The sequence below is a fragment of the Bos taurus genome, chromosome X, assembly GCF_002263795.3.
Source record: "Bos taurus isolate L1 Dominette 01449 registration number 42190680 breed Hereford chromosome X, ARS-UCD2.0, whole genome shotgun sequence".
NCBI classification, from domain to species: domain Eukaryota; kingdom Metazoa; phylum Chordata; class Mammalia; order Artiodactyla; family Bovidae; genus Bos; species Bos taurus.
Window position 1 is genome coordinate 20,510,684 of NC_037357.1, and position 21,291 is coordinate 20,531,974.

The 21,291-nt window shown below is 37.9% G+C and overlaps 1 pseudogene; it reads left to right on the plus strand.

Annotated features, from left to right (window-relative positions):
* The window catches only part of LOC112441455 (transmembrane 9 superfamily member 2-like), an 80,731-nt pseudogene that overhangs the window by 17,113 nt on the left and 42,327 nt on the right, over positions 1-21,291 (plus strand).

Here is a 21,291-nt window from a genome sequence, read left to right on the forward strand (position 1 = left end):
GTGGTTAAGACTCTGGGCTTCCAATGCAAGGGGCATGGGTTTGATACCTGGTTCAAGGAACTAAGATCCTATATGCCACATGGCATGGCCAAAAAATTAATTAAAAAATAAGAATAATTAAAAAAAAAGAATTTGGCATTGGTAGTTCCTTACTTTCTTGTCACCTCATGTTGCTTTTTTAAATTTTAAAGCCTATTTCTTTAGAGCAGGTTTAGGTTCATAGTAAAATTGAGAGGAAGGTACAGAGATTTCCCATATACCCTCTGTGCCATACAGACATAACCTCCTCCATTCTCAGCATCCTCCACCAGAGTGGGACATTCATTACAACTGATGAGCCTGCATTGATGCATCACATGGTGACCACTTAAAGTCCATAGTTTACGTTAGGGGTCAATGTGCTACATCCTATGCTCATGTTGCTTTTAAGGAGATATTTGTTATGTTTATCATTTGTGCTTTGCAGCAGGAGATTTGGCCCAAATAAGATGGGAATTGGAAATCTAGTTAAAGTTTTAAAGCATAATTTTAATATGTAGTAGGAAGGAATCTTTTAATGACTTCCTTATTCTGTGCCAAGTACTGTACTAGCTCTTTCCATATGATTTCTCACTTATTCCTCTTAATAATTTCATGAATTAAGTGATGGTAGCCCCATTTTATGGACTTCCCTGGTGGTTCAGTAGTAAAGAATCTGCCTGCAATGCAGGAGACCTGGGTTCGATCCCTGGGTTGGGCAGATTCCCTGGAGGAGGGCATGGAAACCCACTCTGGTACTCTTGCCTGGAGAATCCCCATGGACAGAGGAGCTACAGGTGGGCTACGGTCCATAGTGTAGCAAAGAGTCGGACATGACTGAGCAACTAAGCAACAGCAGCAGCAGCCCCATTTTACAGCTAAGAAAACCAAGGCCCAGAAAAATTGACATACAAAAGATTGTATGTGGCAAAATATGAATTCCATCTCAATGTTGTTGTTGCTTTTTGGCTACACCATGCAGCTTGCAGGATCTTAGTTCCCCAACCAGGGACTGAACGCAGGCTATGGCAGTGAAAGCACTGAGTTTTAACCACTTGACCGCCAGGGAATTCCCTCATGCCAATGTTTTTTTGATCCAAATTCTGTTCTCTTTGCACCATCCCAAACTGCTTTTTGTATTTTTTGAACATCTACAGGATATTAGCTCTGAGAACATGTTTGAGAAGTGCCGGGCACATAGTAGATGTTCAAAAATATTTGTTGAATGAATGAATGAGCCAGACAAAATTCCTAGCCTTGTGATCATATGGGGAACACAATTTACTAGGGGATGTAAACATGTAAATACATCGACTACAATCTGATATAAGTGGCACAGATATGAGCTGAGTGCTGTGAGAGCACAGAATAAAGAATTCTTTTGTAGTAACATCAGATTTTAAGTAGAGGCTATGGCAGCAGATGAGTCTGGAGAGATAAGCAGGATTCAGATCCTGAAGGACCTTGTTACCATGTTATCTCTCAGATCCAGTACTTTATGCCTCATGGTAGTTGAAATGCTTTTCATGCGTTGATTTAATGCTTCCAGCACCCTGTAGTTCAGATGGTAAAGAATCTGCCTGCAATGCAGGAGACCCGGGTTCAATCCCCGAGTTGGGAAGATCCCCTGGAGAAGGGAATGACAACCCACTCCAGTATTCTTGTGTGGAGAATTCCATGGGCAGACCATGGGGTCACAAAGTGTTGGACACGACTGAGCAACTAACACACACCCTGTTATGATGTCTACAGTAAAGGTGCAGAAATCAAGACACTGATTGGTTAAGCAACTTGGCCAACATCACACAGGCTGGTACATGCCATACCTGAGTCTTCAACCTTGGCAATTTGACTGTGGAGTCCACTTCTTTAACCCCTATGCTGTGCTGCTTCTGGGGCTTTCCTGGTAGCTTAGCCGGTAAAGAATCTGCCTACAATGCAGGGGACCCCAGTTCAATTCCTGGGTTGGGAAGACCCTCTGGAGAAAGAGATAGGCTACCCACTCCAGAATTCTTGAGTTTCCCTGGCAGCTCAGATGGTGAAGAATCCACCTGCAATGCGGGAGACCTGAGTTCAGTCCCTGGGTGGGGAAGATCTGCTGGAGGAGGGCACGGCAACCCACTCCAGTATTCTTGCCTGGAGAATCCCCATGGACAGAGGAGCCTGCAGGGCTAGAATCCATGGGGCCACAAAGAGTTGGATGTGACTGAGTGACTAAGCACAGTGTGCTGCTTCTATTAGTGTCTATCATGGCCATACCTCCATATCAGTACGTGCAGATCTACTGTAGCTGCATTGTATTTCTCTGTATGGTTATATTATCTTTCATTTCACTGTACTGGGGGATAGTCCAACCCATCATAAGTCTTATACAGAAGCTTCTCCCACATCCTTATGGAAAAATAATCATTCACTCTCCCTTAACCACTTTTACCAGAAAAGAGCAGTCAGAAGTTTTCTTTCTTCTGAATTAGAGCAATGGTTCTCAAAGTGTGTTCCAGGACCAGTAGCATTGGCACCACCTGGGAGCTTGTTAGACATATAGAATCTCAAGTCTCACCCTAGGCCCAGTGAGTCAGAATCTGCATTTTAACAAGATCCCTGGGTGATTTGAATAAACTTTCAAGTTTAAGAAGCATTGATGTAGGATAATTACCTACAGATATAGTTGTGGCTGTTAGGGAACGAACTAAAGAGTACTTGACTGATAGAGTTTAATTCACTTTTTGGTGCCTCTGTTTTATGCCTCTGATTATAAATGTAAATATACCCTCATTATACAAAATTTGATAAGTACAGAAAAATCTAAAGAACCAGTGGACAAATGAATGCCTGTAGTCTCACTACCCAGAGACACCACAGTTTGCATTCTGCAACACGTCTTCTATTTTTTCTTGTTTCCTTACTTTAACCATAAATAAAGGCCAAACTCTTGATATGCTTAAACTTTAAGTACCTATAACATTTTATTAGTTTATTTGCATTACTTCATATTTTTGTGTGGTTAAAACCAGCAATGTATACATTTGTGAATTTTACATTTTCAATATTATTCCTTTGTAACAACTGTTTAAGACAATAGAATTAAGTAACATATTAATTTTAGGCCAGATGTTCAGGGCTGCACTTTTAATCTTATAAAAACACATTTACACTTCAGTATTCTTAATTTATAGCTTGGTTTTTTAGAACTAATATATCCCATTTTCATTCCATGCTCACAATTTATATTTTTGAGTTTATAGGAAACATTCAAACTTCTTTTAAATTTCTTTATATTTTTGCAGCCTGAATTCAACAAAACTAATACTTACTACATCTTCAACCACGTTGATATTACCATTACATATCACAGTGAAAATGAAGTAGATTGGTATGTTTCAAAATTGGTTTCTGCTAGACTTGAGCCCAAAAGGTAATTATAGAATATCTTTTAAATTAGTTCCATTAATTTAAAAATTAATTCAAAATGTAGAAGATCTCACCAGAATTTTCATTTTTAGGATATATGTGTGATATAACCTTAGACATAAAGTTTAAAAAATCAAATAGACAATTTTATACCCTTTTACTTATAGTAAGCATGCGAGTAACATGTAGTGTGAGAAAGAACTGACAGATCTGGAAGAGAATAGCCTTATTGAGGGTGTCCTAACTCTTCTTTAGTTGCTGCCACATGACAGAGATTACCTTAAGGTTTGTGTTTGTTCAGAGGAGAATTCTAGTTACAGTGGAGTCTATTAGGCAGGTACCAGCTGGGTTTGAGGAAGAATCTGCTAGCAGTTAGAGCTCTCTAACAGTTGAATAAGCACTCTCAAGAAGTAGTGAGTAGTTAACCCCTAGATGTTGTAGGAAGAGCCTAGATGACCCAGCTCTTAGAGATTTCATAATTAAGCACCCAGCATAGTGTCTGGTCCCTAGTAAGTGAATACTTAATGAATTTCAAGGGCAGTTCTGCATTGGGTAAGAGACTGGATAGGTGCAAATGATGTTCTAACTTCAAGATTCTTTGAAACTGTAGGATAAGATTGGTACTCTTCAATTAAAAGAGGGAGGAGAAATAAATCATACAGTATATCAAATCGTGATTGATATGGGTAAAATGTTACAAAATCTGGTATATTAGGATGGAGGAAGTTATCCTTTGAGACTAAGGTGAAATATTAAAGGAGGTAAGTATGGTATAGTTTTCTGAACACAGAACAAGGAATTTGGAAATTTGGATTTTAGTCTCATATCTGCTGGTTCCATTTTGGAAGTCAACCCTAAGTTCATCAAGATGGATCAGATTTCATTGTTTTTAAGTCTACCAGCCTATTTTATTTTAGCCAAGGTTGTTCCATCTGTCACAACTAATGACCAAAAGGAAAGAATAGTTAAAGAATGTACTGTACCAAGCTTTTGGCCCTGGGTACATTAACTTGATGTCTCACAGGCTCAATTTCCTCATCTACAAAAGGAGGGCACTGAATTAGGGGTTAGGGTTAATTTTAATATAGATGCTGAAGCTGAAACTCCAGTACTTTGGCCACCTCATGCAAAGAGTTGACTCATTGGAAAAGACCCTGATGCTGGGAGGGATTGGGGGCAGGAGGAGAAGGGGACAACAGAAGATGAGATGGCTGGATGCCATCACTGACTCGATGGATGTGAGTCTGAGTGAACTCTGGGAGTTGGTGATGGACAGGGAGGCCTGGCGTGCTGCGATTCATGGGGTCTCAAAGAGTCGGACACGACTGAGCGACTGAACTGAACTGAACTGAATATAGATTCTGATGCATCAAACCCAGTTTTTATTGATGTGTATTTTTCTGGGTAAAAGGGTCCATATATTTCATTAGATAAACAAGACCCCAGAAGATGAAGAACACTGGTACTTTCCAACTCTGATTTATCTTTATAAAAAGATATTCTTTTGGAAATTAGTGGCTATGTTAAATTTTTTTGAAGATTTATTTCATAAGGTATTGCAGATAGGGAATGAAAGAAAGATTAAAAGGATCAGGGCGTGTTTATCATTAACAGGATAAACAGAGCTACCCAGAGAGGCCAGGGAATGCTAACAATTGTCAAGGGCAATCACCCATGCTTCTTTGTGTATGTCACTTCTGATAAGTGGGAATAGAATTTTAGGTTCATGGACTGTGAGATCTGACTCAGAATGGCTGCTCCTGTTGAAAGTCATTTGGGTAGAAAGGTAGTTAACATACAAAGTATGATATAGGAAGCTAATCTCATCAGCTATATGAAAATCAAATTTAGTGCTTACAGGCACATTTCATACTCTCAGGCTCAGACAGAGTTAAAAAAAAGCCAAGAAAATCATTTTTTAGAGCTGTATTTATCTATCCTGCTCATGGTAATCACTTATGTATGCATGCAATAAAACTTTATCTAATCACAGTAAAGCTCATTTATTTGGTCCCCCTGAGTATAAGGACTGTGTTAAAAATTCATCTTTTCAGAATTGGGGCAGTCTGCTCAAGGTCATAGATGTGAGTTAGGCCTAATGGTTTTCTAAGTCTGAAGTCTTGTGTTTTCTTTCAGTACTGTACCCTGTTAATTTCCCTGATGGTTGCCATAGCTGATTATCTCTTTTTCCTTAAAACACCTGCTGCATGGGCTTTTGGGTTACCCCTTCCTGGTTTTCTCTTGTCTCACTGGTTGCTCATCAGTCTTCAAATTCTCAACCTCTTTTTCTTTTTTTTTTTTTTTTTGTCATTTTTGGGTTTACCACACGGTTGTGGGATTTTAGTTCTCCAACCAGGGGTTGAACCTGGGGCCCTTGGCAGTGAGAGTATGGAGTCATAACCACTGGACTGCCAGGGAAGTCCTCTTTCCTCCAAGCTCTTAATATCAGAGGGCTCCAGAACTCAGTTTGAGCTCTGCCTCTTTCTTTATACTCACCTTGGTGATCTTACCCTGTCTCCTGGTATCAGATACCACAATGACACTTAAGTCTCTGTGTGTGTTGCTCAGTTGCTTCAGTCATGTCCCGACTCTTTGCTACTCTATGGGCCGTAGCCCACCAGTCTCCTCTGTCCATGGGTTTCTCCAGGCACGAATACTGGAGAGGGTTGTCATGCCCTCCTCCAGGCGGCTCTTCCTGACCTAGGGATCAAACCCGTGTCTACTGTGTCTCCTGCATTGGCAGGCAGATTCTTTACCACTAATGCCACCTGGGAAGCCCTCTTAGGTCTCTAGACCTGTATATTTAGCTGTCTATTTGCCACTTGGATGTCTAATAGCATTTCCAACTTAACATGTCCCCAATAATCTTCTAATCTTCCGTCCAAACCCACTTCTCTTGTTGTCTTCTCCATCTCAGTAGATGGCAACTATATCCTTCTAGTTGCTCAGACCCCCAAACCATGACATCACCCTTTGATTCTCTTTATCATTCTTCCCTCATACCCTATATCTGGTCAATCCTTTAGTATATCATGTGGCTCTGGCTTTTTTTTTTTTTTGGCACACCATATGGCTTGTGGAATCTTAGTTACTAGACCAGGGATGGATCCATGCTCCCTGTGATGGAAGCCCAGAGACCACCATGGAAGAACCCATGTGGCCTATTTTAAAAACGTATTTAGAATACACCACTTGTCATCACCTCCAGCACTATCAGCTGGTCCAGACATCGTCATACTACACTGGTTGGTGCAGAAACCTAGCTGTCTCCTTGCTGCTACCCTGTCTTCTCATAACCTTTTCTCAATACAGCAGTCAGAGCATTCCTTTTTATTTTTTTCATTTTAAACTTTTATTTGTGTTGGGTATAGATGATTAACATGTTTCATAGTTTCAGGTGGAATAGCGAAGGGACTCAGCCGTACACGTACGTGAGCCTTTTTAAATTTCAGCTCATGTCAGTCCGCCACTTAGACTCTTCCAGTGACTTCCCATCTCAGAGTAAAAGTTGAAGTTGTGAAAGTGGCTTGGGAAAGCCTTATACAATCCATGTATAAGGCCAGTGGTTTAAAATAGGGCTTCTAACTTGATTAGAGACCTTTATAGAATTTTTGCCACACAGTCTCTTAAATGAAATGCAGATCTTCCCTGTACGGGGTTTAAGACCCGTACTTCAGAGCATACTTGATATGCATTATCATGCCAGTAATTTAAATTTTTCCCTTCAGTGTGAAATTGTGACCTGTAGCCTTAACAATTATGATTTCTCTAATTCATAGCTATTTTAAAATGTATTTTGGCTTTAAAGAATACGTTTTATCCTACACTTGTAAGGGCACATATGACCAGACAGTAGGGTTACAAGAATGAATACAAAGATGTGCACACCAATAACCTTTTGCAGTTGTGAGTGAGTGGTTTGATTGTGCATGTATGTGTAGAGACTGCATATTAATCTTTAGACAGAAACCATGGGGGTAAACTGTATGTTGAGTTAACTATTTCATAAATGAAGCAACATGGTTTCTCCTTTTGATTTTTCTCTCTCCCCTTTATTCTTTTATTTTTCAAGAAATGGAAGAGTCACTTTATTTCTGGACCAGGCATTTGCTAGCTTCACCAGTCCTGTCTAGTTTGGAAGCTTCTCTATTTTTTGTTTTCCATCTTTGGGGTTTTAATAATCATTCTCTTTTTCAAAACACAAAAGGTTCACATAGATATATCCTCAGGCCCTTTTATGGCTAAGCATGCATTTTAACACACAGTAGCCCTCAAATCTCTGGGTGCTTATAAATATGACTTCTGTCTCATCTATTTGATTTTCTAACTATAGTTGAGGTTACAAATAGATTTTTTTTTTTTAGTATATGGAAGAGAGGGATGGGATGAAAGATGAAAAATAAAGCCATTTACTAATAGAAGGATTAAAAAAATCTATCCACAGTCAAAGAGAAGTTCTTAAGTGTTTTGTTTTCGGCAGGATATTGAGTCTATTTGCATGTTAGGGACATTTAGAAACAAGAAATATTTTAAATTGGTAAAGAGTTTTAAATGCCAGAATATAATGAAAGGCCCATTTTTATCATCCTGCTGTTATTACATGCCCAAAGAGCGCATGAATCAGAAATTTACAATTCAATTTGATATCAAAATCCCCTTCCCTTTCTTTTCTCCCTCTCTTTACTAGCTACAACATGTAGATGGAAAACCATCTAACTTGCAATGGAACCCTATGAAATCCCTGGAGACTATACAGATAAGTTGAACATCATCTACACTTATTCTGTGAAATTTGAAGTAAGTATTCATGCCATAATCTTACTTTTTCTTCCAAATCAAGTAATATAACTGTCCTATGAAATGAAAATAAAGTTGCTCAGTCGTGTCCGACTCTTTGCGACCAGATGGACTTGCATTCCTACCAGGCTTGCATTAAATTCCTAGAAGTAGGAATTTAGATAACAGGGTGGTAAACATAAAAAGACGTATTTATTGTTTGCCTGCTCTGGGTTTTAGTTGCAGCACACAGGATCTTTGATCTTTGTTGTTGCATGCAAGATCTTTAGTTGCAGCATGTGGGATCTAGTTCCCTTATCAGGGATCAAAGCCGGGACCCTGTATTGGGAGCACAGAGTCTTAGCCACTGGACCACCAGGGAAGTCCCAGGGTGTACACATTTTGATAACACATTACCAAATTCTTCACAAGAAAGTTGCCTAGGTTGTTCCCTAGCATGCTCAGCAATACTAGGTTTCTGTCAATTAAAATCTTGCTCAGAATTTTAATTCTGTGAGTATAACAAAGTTAAGATAGATTCATACTAGGCAAAACTCCTAAGGGTCTAATATCTAAACCAGAACACCAATTTCATAATTTATTTGGAGAAATCTAAATGCTTGTTGACCACATCATTCATGTTAGCTGTTAGCACATCTGCCTATGATAAAGAGATATGAGAAAACAAATATAACAGAATAGAATAAGTAGAAAGTTTCTTGGTGAACATAGGACCCCAGAGAAAAAGGAAGACAAGTATTAAAAGATCGATATTCGTATGCACATGGACCAGATGTTTATATTCATGGGTCAGGTGCTCTTAGCCTTGGACAGTATTAGAGGTACTTCTCCAGAAAATGAACACTGGGGCTTTCCTTTCATAGGGAAAACTTTTATCACTATTGGTAGTATATGTATTTCTCTTTATAGTTTTTCTTAAAGACTGTGTCATAATTTTTGATTCAGCTTTGATTATACTTGATTTTATCAAGGCTTATTTCTTACAGCTTTGGGATGTGCTTTCCTGAGACAAAACCCTAATCACCTTATTTGGGATCAGGTCTCAAATCTCTTTGAACACTTACAAATTGTGCTTGGTTTGTGTCATTTCTATAGATGGCCTGACAGCCATTATAACACAATTCTTCCTAATCTCATTCTCAAAGCAATTCCAGTTTGGGATGCCTTGCTTTTGTCCCTATGTATCACCTAGAGTGGTTATCTCCATTTTATAAATGAGGATCCTGAAGCCAGTGAGCTGAAGTAATTTTCTCCAGATCATAGCTAGCAGGAGGTGGAAGTGATATTCAAACTCAGGTCTGTTTGGCCCCAAACTCATAGTTTTTCCACTATTCCATTCTGGCTTTCTATATTAAAGGTCTATTATATTTTCTGCCTACAGAGTTACTGTAAAGAAAATGAGAAGCGTTTATGTTAGAGAGGTGTGTGTGTACTTTGAGTCATCCACTAGAGGTCAGGATTACTTGATCCTACATCCTGGCAGTTTACCCAAAATACAATTGGTGAAAACAGGCAATTTACCAGTCCAATAAGTATAGTCCAGTCTTCTAATCTCTGGATGAAACACAGAAGTGTAATCTGGGAAAAGGAATGAAGTACAACCCTGAAGAAATTAAAATAACCTTTCCCTAGTGATTGAAAATAGTATTCCGACTTCAAGCTATTATCAGAAGTAGATTGAAGAGTGGAAGCTCTTATACATTTTTATCACTTATCAATTGGCTATATAAATTAAGTGTAGGATGGTAACAGACTTATTTGTGGTGATCATTTTGAAATGTATAGAAATATTGAATTCACTATGTGTGTAAGAACTGACAGATTTGTAGGTCAATATACTTCAAAACAAACTGAGAGAAAGAGATTGGCTTTGTGCTTACTGGAAGCAAGGGGATGAGGGGAGGGAGAATTAATGATGGTGATCAATAACTAAAACTTGGAGTTATAAGAAAAATAAGTGCTAGGGATGTAATGTACATCATGATAAATATAATTAATGCTGTATGTTATATATGAAAGTTGGGGAGTAAATCCTAGGAGTTCTGATCCTAGGGAAAACATATTTTTAAATTTCTTTAATTTTGTATCTATATGAGATGATGGATGCTCACTAAACCTATTCTGGTCATGATTTCATGACATATGTTAAGTCCCATCATTATGCTGTACACCTTAAATGTATACAGTGCTGTATATCAATTATTACTCAGTAAAGCTGGAAGAAAAAATAAATAAATAAAAAATTTAAGTGTAAGACGCTTTATGTTTACAGGAAATGTCAAGGGAAAGCAACAATTAAACTGAAGTTTAGACTCAAGCCAGAAGGCCTACATGGTTAATGGTGTTGTGGTCTGTCTTGCCTGCTGGAAGCAACTGTGGCAGTCAAAAGAGCTAAGGTGCAGGTTTAGATGCAGCTATAGCATATGGGCGGAGAAGGCCACGGCACCCCACTCCAGTACTCTTGCCTGGAAAATCCCATGGACGGAGGAGCCTGGTGGGCTGCAGTCCATGGGTTGCTAAGAGTCGGACACGACCTGAGCGACTTCACTCTCACTTTTCACTTCCTGCATTGGAGAAGGAAATGGCAACCCACTCCAGTGTTCTTGCCTGGAGAATCCAGGGAACGGGGGAGCCTGGTGGGCTGCCGTCTATGGGGTCGCACAGAGTCAGACACGACTGAAGCGACTTAGCAAGCAAGCAGCAGCATAGCATGTGGGGTTTTGAGGAAATTGCCTTATTTGGGGTTAGATTCTTAACTCCTTGTTCTTTAACTTTCCTTAATCCTGGAAGCTATTTCAGAAGAGGAATTTTCCTTCCCACTGAAACTCATTTAAGGTGCTTAGAAGGGCCTGTGGCTTCCAGATGTGGTACAATGGAAAGAACCAGACAAACCCAAGGTCTGAATCCTGGCTTTGACATTTCTTAGCTGTGTGAACTTGGGCAGGTTACATTGAGCCTATATTCTGACCTGTAAAATGGGGAATAAATAGTCACCTCATGTGATTGCTAGCAGAGATAAGTGAACAAACATATAAAATATTTTAGCACAGCTCCTAGCCGTAGTAGAACACCAGTGTTCCTGTGCCTTCTCTCAGATACAGGACCGCTTGCTTACAACTCGTCCTTTATGCAAAAGTGCTCATCGAGGTTGCAGAGTACACCTTACACAGTGGAGAATGCACTAAGCCACAATATTCTTTTTTGCCTTTACTTAATTGCTTTTACCACAATATTCTGTATCTGAACACCGGTGAAAGTGCTGTTACAGTTGTGGGGAGGGTGCAGGAAGAGTTGGGTTATGAATATCTCTCATGGGTGCTGTTTCTTTATTTTCTGTCTTGGGGTTCAAAAATGTTTGTGTTTTTTTAAAATTTTTTACCCAGTGATAATCGTACATATCAACATGTCCCAAAGTGCATTCCCAAGAATGCTAGTCAAATTTGGAAATGCTACTTCCTACTGTCTGCTTTTGTAGCTTCACAAAGCACATGAGTGTTTGATATTGGTTTTTTAGTTGCTATGTTTGACTTTTTTTCGACCCATGGACTGTAGCCCACTGGCTTCCTCTGTCCGTGGGATTCCCCAGGCAGAATACTGGAGTGGGTTGCCATTTTCTTCTCTAGGAGACCTGCCCGACTCAGGGATCAAATTCACACTCCTGCTTGGTAGGGCAGATTCTTTACCGCTGAATCACCTGGGAAGCCCACATTAGTTGTTTTAAAGTCTCCTAATAGAGGAAACCTTTGGATGAGTCTAACTCAACAGTTTAGACTCCTCTTTGACTATGGAGTACTATTCTGGAGTAACATTTCTATCCCACTGCAAGATTCTACTATGTGCACACTAGGTGTATAAGGTGGTTGTGTCTTATCGTACCTTACAAGATTCTATTAAACTAGAAATTTTTTACATTTTAAATTTAAAAAATTTATTGAACTATAGTTTGATATACAATATCATGTAAGTTCAGGTGTACAGCACAGATTCAGTTACACACACGCATTATATATATATAATATATATATATTCTTTTTTAGATTCTTTCCCCTTATAGGTTATTACATAATAGCGAATATAGTTTCCTGTCTATTTAGTAGGTCCCTTGTCAGTTGTTTTAAGTAAAAAAAAAATTATAGTAGTAATTCATGTTCATTTTAAAAATATAGAAAGATCACAAAATGTAAATAAAAGTCATTTAGAATACCACCATGTGCTGAGAACCACCATGAAAATTTTGGTGTATGGAATTAAGAGATAATTCTGAAATCATACAGCTGGGTTTGAGTTCCCTGTTTTCTACCACTACTTACTATACTAGATCTTGCCTACCATTTACCACTTCGATCTTCAGTTTCTTCATTTGTAAAACGGGGTCAATAATAGTAATATCCTACATCACAGGTGTGAAATTTAAATAAGGAAATATAACTAAAGGCACGTGGTATAGTTTCTGACACAAAGAAGGAGCTCAAACAATGCTTGCTACTAGTAGTATCATTAGGTTGTGAGAATTGGATGAGCTACATTGTTTTGTAACCTGCCCTTTTAACTTAACCATATAATGTAAACACTTTGCCATATGAATTAAATTTTCTTCTGCATTATTTAAATTTTAAACTTGGTGAGATTATATTATTTTAAATTTAATATTATGAAAATGAAAGTTCAATTCTCTACAATAAAAAATTGTATTGAACCTATAACATAGCTTTCAGTGGACAAATGAGAAGCTGTGTACTTAATTATCATTATTGAATTGCTTCAGTGGGAATGACAGAATTTGAAAATAAGTCTCTTTTTCTGGATTTCCCCAGTGGTTCAGTGGTTAGAACGCCTCGCTCCAATGCAGGGGGCACAAGTTCAGTCCCTGGTTGGGGAATTAAGATCCCACATGCCAGACAGTGCAGTAAGGAGAAAAAAAAGAAAATAAGTCTCCTTTTATCCTCCAACTAAATAATTGATTCAGGTCAATAATTGATTAAAGGATATTAAAACTGTAGATGACTGAGTGCTGGAGAAACTGGGTTATTCTCACAGTGACAAAGTAGCACTCCATAGATTATTTTCTAATTGTAAATGGGAAAATATAAAATAAATGGATAAAAATAATATGATAAATAGGAATTCATACTGATCTCCCTGATCAGTATGTCAGTATAGCAGTGGTCGTGCTAGCCCTTTCCCCTTGCTGATCTGTAACTTCTTTCTCTGATATTGAGAACCTGGCTCCCATTATCCACAAGTTCAGTTCAGTTGCTCAGTCGTGTCTGACTCTTTGCGACCCCATGAACCACAGCACACCATCCTCCCTGTCCATCACCAACTCCCAGAGTCCACCCAAACCCATGTCCATCGAGTTGGTGATACCATCCAACCATCTCATCCTCTGTTGTCCCCTTCTCCTCCTGCCCTCAATCTTTCCCAGCATCAGGGTCTTTTCAAGTGAGTCACCTCTTTGCATCAGGTGGCCAGAGTATTGGAGTTTCACCTTCAACATCAGTCCTTCCAATGAACACCCAGGACTGATCTCCTTTAGGATGGGACTGGTTGGATCTCCTTGCAGTCCAAGGGACTCTCAAGAGTCTTCTCCAACACCACAGTTCAAAAGCATCAATTCTTTGGTGCTCAGCTTTCTTCACAGTCCAACTCTCACATCCAACATGGGAAAAACCATAGCTTTGACTAGACGGACCTTTGTTGGCAAAGTAATGTCTCTGCTTTTTAATATGCTGTCTAGGTTGGCTTGCAGAATCTTAGTTCCCCGATCAGGGATTGAACCCAGGCCACAGCAATGAAAGTGCCAAGTCCTAACCACTGGACCACCAGCAATTCCCTTTAAATCTTCATTTTATAGACTATAAAACTGAGACTCATAAAGTCACTTGCCCAAGGTCACAAATGTAAAGGATTATAAATCTAGATTAAGTTGGCTACAGAATCCAGGCTCCTAAAACAACCACTTTAATGGTGTGAGTTTATTTTAATTTTTTATTTATTTTTTGACATGTGAAATCTTGCTTCCCTGACTGCCAGGGAAGTCCCCAAGGTATGAGTTTACAATGGGCAGGAAACTATGCCTGGAAACAAAGGGTGGGGATGGGAGGGCTTTACAGACAGCCCCCAGGGAGGGCGGGGCTCTGGCAGGAAGACAGTGTCTAGAGGCCAGCAGGCCCTGGGGCATCCAGAAGGCGAGGCCCTGGGGGCTGGTGGAGGGGCTGGATTGGTTCCCAGAAGCCCCGGGGTTCTGGTGGGCAGCGGAGGCCAGATCCCACCATCCAGGCCCAGGCTGGGCAGAACTCCCAGGTGCTAGGAAGACTTTTAAGAGAGAGGGCCTTGAGCTAGTCCTTGAAGGATGCTGAGGAAGGCATTTTGGGAAAGGTCATAGACTGAGTTAAAAGACCTGGAATTTAGGAATTTGGAGGGGGGCTAGAGGAAGGGCTTTCCAAGTGAGAATGTACATGTGTATGTGGGGAACAGTGAATAGATTTGTCTGAAAGAAATTTTTTCATTTGTTTATTCATTCAGCAATAGGTAATAAGTGCATCCTAGGTGCCAGGTGTTAAGTCCTGGGTATATAAAGGCCAAAAAGATTCAGTATAATACCCCAGACTTTAATCGTTTATGTGTAAACAGTATTCGTAGAAAGGTAGATTTGAAACACATTTTGAATGGCCTTGAATGCCGGGCTAAGATATTTCTACTCATCATATTTTACTTTAAAAAACTTACTGTTTATACCACCAATTAAAGATTTTTTTGATTTCACTCTAATCACATTAATTTTAGCTATGTATCTGTGTATGTGAGTTATATAAGCTTTAGCTGTGGGCTAGCTGAGACCCTAAGCCACAGGTCTTGCATTTTTTTGCAAGATGCATTCCTGATTTTCAGGCACCATAGACTAATAACTGAATTTGAGAATCAGAGAGTTTTGGTACTGGTTTACTTCAAACTCATACTTGACCTTGAGCAGGTTCATTTCTTTTCTGGACTTCAGTTTCCCTATAGTAAAGTGAGGGAATGGAGCTCAACCCTATCAGATTAATATCTTCTTTTAATAACAAATGTTTTATCCTTCTCCCTTTGCTATTGTAAAATAATTTTAATAGATACTAGATAATTAAACTTGTCTTACACATAGTTTCAAGAGACATCAGTATAACACCACAACTATAATATAAAGGAGAAATTAAAAATCAATTTTTAATAAGATATATTTCAGTCATTGTTAGATGCTTGCATCTATGTGTATTCGCATGCTCAGTCATGTCCCGCTCTATGGGACCCTATGGACTACATACAGTCTCCCAGGTTCTTTGGTCCATGGGATTTTCCTGGCAAGAATACTGGAGTATATTGCAATTTCCTCCTCCAGGGACCTATGTGTATAATCATTGTAAATATGATATATATATGAATACAGATGAATGTGAGACTATTGTATATTGGTGGCTCAAATATCACATCTTTCTAAAGGATGCCATGATTTTCTGAGATGTTGATCAATTTTAATAAAGTTTCAAGCCAAACAGTACCATTTTCCCTCAATTTACATGGGTAGTTGCATTCCTGGGGGAAAAATAAATGTATATAACTTGCTTGCCAATGCAGCAGATGCCAGAGACAAGAGTTCGATCCCTTGGTCAGGAAGAGCCCCTGGAGGAGGGTACGGGAACCAACCCCATTATTCTTGCCTCGAGATTCATATGTACAGAGAAGCCTGGCGGGTCACGGTCCATGGGTTGCAAAGAGTTGGACACGACTGAAAAGATTTAGCACACAAAAATACTTTAATTGTAAATGAAGTTAGAATCTAGCTGCAGATAATCATAAGCAGTTTTTCACGCACATAAATGGTGGATGGGGCTTTTGGAAGTTCTCAATTTTTTGTGTGGGTCTCCCAATGCCCTGTCTGGCATTCTACTATGCTTCTAATTCCAGTAGTATCCTCGCATCGTTTCATTATGTCCCCTAGAGGGTACTGTTCTCCCTGTTGAAAACAACTAGACTAAAAGAAGCTCTAGTTGCCTACCCCTTGATTTCTTTGATTCCCTGCAGGTGTTTTTACTGAGTGAAACCCATCATACACTGGGTCCTGAATCAAGAACTCTCATCTATATTTCTGCCTTTGCTTCTTGTGATTTCATTAGAAAGAGCATTAAAGACCTGCCTACCTCATATGCTTTTATGTCTTATAAAAGATTTTGAAACTCTGGGATGTAAAGATGCAGAATAATTGCTTTTAAATGGATTTAAACAATGGGTTCCACCATTTAGTTATCTTTTTACATTTGTCATTTTGTCTCAAATATGCCTTAGGATTTTAAAATAATTTCTTATTGTCTTATGGAGGAGTAGTATGTGTTGTGGACTGTTATTTCCAGCAGATGGCAGTGTTTGGTGCAAAAACTACTTGATTTAACAACTGCAGATTTTCTAGGCTCTCTTTGTATTTAAAAGCCAAACTTCGTCATGTATATTTGAAAGTACCTCTTTTTTTACGTTTTATTTTTTCTTCCAGTTTTATTGAGCTGTAATTGATATACAGCATGGTATGAGTTTAGGGGCTTCCCAGGTGCTGCAGTGGTAAAGAATTCTTCTGCCAATGCAGGAGATGCAAGAGATGTGGATTCAATCCCTTTGTTGGGAAAATCCCCCAGAGCAGGGCATGGCAACCCACTCGAGTATTCTTGCCTGGGAAATCCCATGGACAGAGGAGTCTGGTGGGCTACGGTCCGTGGGGTCACAGAGTCGGACACAACTGAGTGACTGAGTACTGTATGAGTTTAAGGTGTACAGCATTATGGTTTGACTTATATCATGAAATGATGACCACAATAAATGTGGTCACTACATAAATGTAGTGAACATTCATCATCTCATATAGATACAAAATTAAAGAAATAGCAAAGCAATATTTTTTCCGTGTGATGAGAACTCTTGGGATTTAATCTTGTAACAACTCTTATATGTAACATACAGCAGTGTTAATTACACTTATCATGTTGCACATTACATCCCTAGTACTTGTTCACCTCATAACTGGAAATTTGTCCCTTTGACCACCTTCATCTAATTCCCCCTCTCCCCACTTCCATCTCTGGTAACTACAAATATGATCCCTTTTTCTGTGGATTGATTTATTTGTTGGTTTAGAAGTATAATTAACTTACAATACTATGTTAGTTCTTGTTTGTTACAAAACAGTGATCCGATATTTCTATCCATTTTAAAATGATCACCACGATAAGTCTAGTCCATCTGTCGCCATACAGAGGTATTACATAATCATTGACTCCTCACCCTGTACATTTCATACTTGTGACTCATTTATTATGCAACTGAAAGTTTGGACCTTTTAATTTCCCTCACTTATTTCACTCCTTGTTAAAGGGCTTGATATGCGTTAACTTGCTTAAGGCAATGGACAGTAGTCTGGTGAAGAAATGCATGCAATTCAAATTTTGACAAATTAAGTCACACTTTGTTATAATAATAATATTTTAATAATAAAATGGCTAAGACAAATCCTTTCATGCAATGAATATCTATCCCTGAATTTGTCAGTCTGTAAATTCAGATTTTCTAAAAGTAAACAATTTCATACTACAGAAAAATTGCTAAAATAACACAAAGAACTCTTATAGTCCCTTTAACTAGATACTCCAATGTTTAACATTTTACTTCATTTGCTCCATTATTCGCTCTTCTCTCTGTGTCCATTATCATTAGTCTTTCTGTGAATCCTTTGAGAGCTAGATGTTGTCTCATCACCCCTAAATCTGCCAGAGTGTCTTTCCCTAAAACAAGTATACAACTGTGCAAACCAGGAATCAATATTGGCATTACAGCATTACATTACCATCTGATTCATATCCATCCATTCAGATTTTGCCAGCTGGCCAACAATATTACTTTTCCCCCTTCTGGTTCAGTATCCTTTCCAGGATTACATGTTATATTTAGTTTTTGATCTCCTCCAATCTGGGCCAGTTCTTCAGTCTTTCCCTATGTTTCATATTCTTGAAAATTTTGAAGAGTACAGACCTTACATTCTGTAGGATGACCATCAACCTGGGTCTGTCTGATGGTTCTTCATGACCAGGCTCAGGCCATGGATTCTCAACAGGAAGACTGCAAAATGATACCTCACATCAGTAGATACAAAATGTCAACCTGACCTTTCATAGATGATGTTCATCATGAACACTGGGTCATCAGGTGTTAGCTAAAGTCTACTGTTGAATTAAAAGTCATTTCAATTAAAATCCATCATTTCCATTTTTTTAAAAGCAGTGTACATTGACTTTCTTCATACCCATCCCCCACACTTTACAAAAAACATAGATACCTAATTTTATTAATTTTTTCTGCCCATTTAAAATTTTTTTAAATTATAAAAGTATGATAATACATCTATAGGAGACTTGGAAAATACAGAACAAAGTTACTATAGTTCCATTATATATTACAATTATTTTTAAGTAGATAAATTAAGATTTTTAGTTGGAGCTTCAATATCAAACTCTCAAACATTAATAGGATGAATAGACAGAAAAGTAGAAGGCTATAGCAGACCTGAAAAGTACTATGAACCAATTTAACATAATTAAGATTTATGCAATTTTCATACAACAGCAGGATACAAATTCTATTCAAGTTCCCATAGACTATAAATCAGGAGACCCTAGAACATATCCACGGACATAAAACAAGGTGCAAAATTTCATGGTCTAAAAGTATTGAAATCATACAGAGTCTGTTTTCTTATCACTGGAATTATTTTAGAAATCATTATCAAAAGATATTTGAAAATAAACCACATAATTTCAAGTGCAATGTGACATTTACCAGGAGAGATCTTTGACTTAGCCATTGAAAGCCTCAATGAAGTTCAAAGACTGAAGAAACACAGTGGGTGATTGCAGAGAAGAAAGCATTTAAATGAGAAACTAATTAAAATGAGAAATTAATATTAAAGGTACTTTAAAAACCCTGTGTTTTTTTAAATTAAATATCCACTTTTTAAATGATGGGTGCAGATACCAAATTTTAAATAATAAGTCATATTTGGTCCGTTTGTTACCTGTGTTTTCCTTTTGCTAAGAGTATGCCATTAATTTAAGGGGTAATCATACCACATTAATGGTTTAAATGTTTATCAGGGATTATCTTTTAAGATATTCATTTATTGGGGCTATTTTATAAGAAAGCTATTGAAAGGTTCAGTTTGATCATACATCAGCAGAAACAACTGGTGATTATATTTTCTTAGGTTTTAATAAGTATTGAGAACCACAGTATTAAAAAACTTTTTATCAGTTTGTTGCTGAAACATTTCAAAATACTTAAAGTACAAAAGTAAAATATTAGAATATTCTGTAAGAAATAATGACAGAAATTGAATACTGTTTTCTAAGTAAACAAAATAATAATAAACCTATTTGCAGGAGGTGGATTTGGTATGTTGTAGTGAAGCAAGTTGTCTTATAGTTCAAAATTTTAGTTCAATTAAAATAATAATATTGATAATACTTATATGTGGTGAAGGCTTCAAACCATATAGAAAATGTATAAGTAAAATTCTGCCTTCCTTTACTACCCTTCCCCTAATTTCTAGTCTCTTCCTCCGAAAGTATAACCATTGTTTTTTCTTGCAGAAAAATGTTTGCATCTACAAAATATGTATTTTTTTTGGAGGGGGAATAGAATCTTGCTGTACATACGTGTCTTACTATGTACTTTCCACCTTTATTTTTTCATTTAATGCTATTTCATAGACATGTCATCACCTAGAGATGTACATCATTCTTTTTAATGGTTACATAGTATTTCTTAGCATGGACTACCATAGTTTGTTTATTCCTATTCTGATGGGGATTTTTGATTATTTTTAGGTTTTTAAATTTAAAAACAAACCACAGTGACTCTCATTATATATGCCTATGAAGTTTCAATTAAGATGAAAATGTGGTCTGGACAAAAAGAAATGAAGTATGGGGTGGATTTAGGGTGACAGAAAAATAACAAAAAGGTGCTATTATTTCTGATGAACAGTAAACTAAATTTTTTTTCCTAGTCCCTTTCTGAAATGAGATAGTGAAGTGAAATTGCTCAGTCTTGTCTGACTCTTTGTGACCCCATGGACTGTAGCCTACAAGGCTTCTCCGTCCGTGGGATTTTCCAGGCAAGAGTGCTGGAGTGGGTTGCCATTTCCTTCTCCGGGGGATCTTCCCAACCCAGGGATTGAACCCGGGTCTCCTGCATTGCAGGCAGATGCTTTACCATCTGAGCCACCAGGGAAGCCTGAAATGAGATAGGATATCAGTAAATAAAAGTAAGATGAAAATGTCAGGCTAGATTGCATGATTCCATGAAGTTAGCAGTAAAGAAATGGAGAATGTACAGGCAGAATAACTTTGTTTTAGGATTATAACCTTTAATAAAAGGTCAGTTAAAATTTGGTCATGTGATTTTTGTATTTTTGTTTCTAGGAAAACAAACAGATCAGGTGGGGTTCTAGGTGGGATTATATTTTGGAATCTATGTCTCATACCAGCATTCAGTGGTTTAGGTAAGCACTTTATGAATTAAAGAGTAAGTAGCTTCACGGTGGGAAATGTATATACACACACACACATATATATGCATATGTGTATTTTAAAAATTATTTTGTTACCAGAGATGATCTTTTGTTCCTTCCAGTTTTATTGAGATATAATTGACATATAATAGTATAAGTTTAAAGTGTGCAGAATAATGATCTGACTTGTATTGATGACCACACAAAGTTTAGTGAATATCAGTGATCTCCTATAGATACGAAATGAAAGCAATGTAAAAAATTTCCCCTCAGTGATGAACTCTTAGGATTTACAGTCTTAACAACTTTCAGTATAACGTACATTAGTGTTAATTATATTTATCATATTGTACATTATATCTCTAGTACTTATTTAAATTACAACTGCACGTTTGTACCTTTTAATTACTTCACCCAATTCCCTTTCCCCTAACCCCCTATCAGAGATGATCTTGAGTGACAGTTTTTCTTCTCTCTGGCTA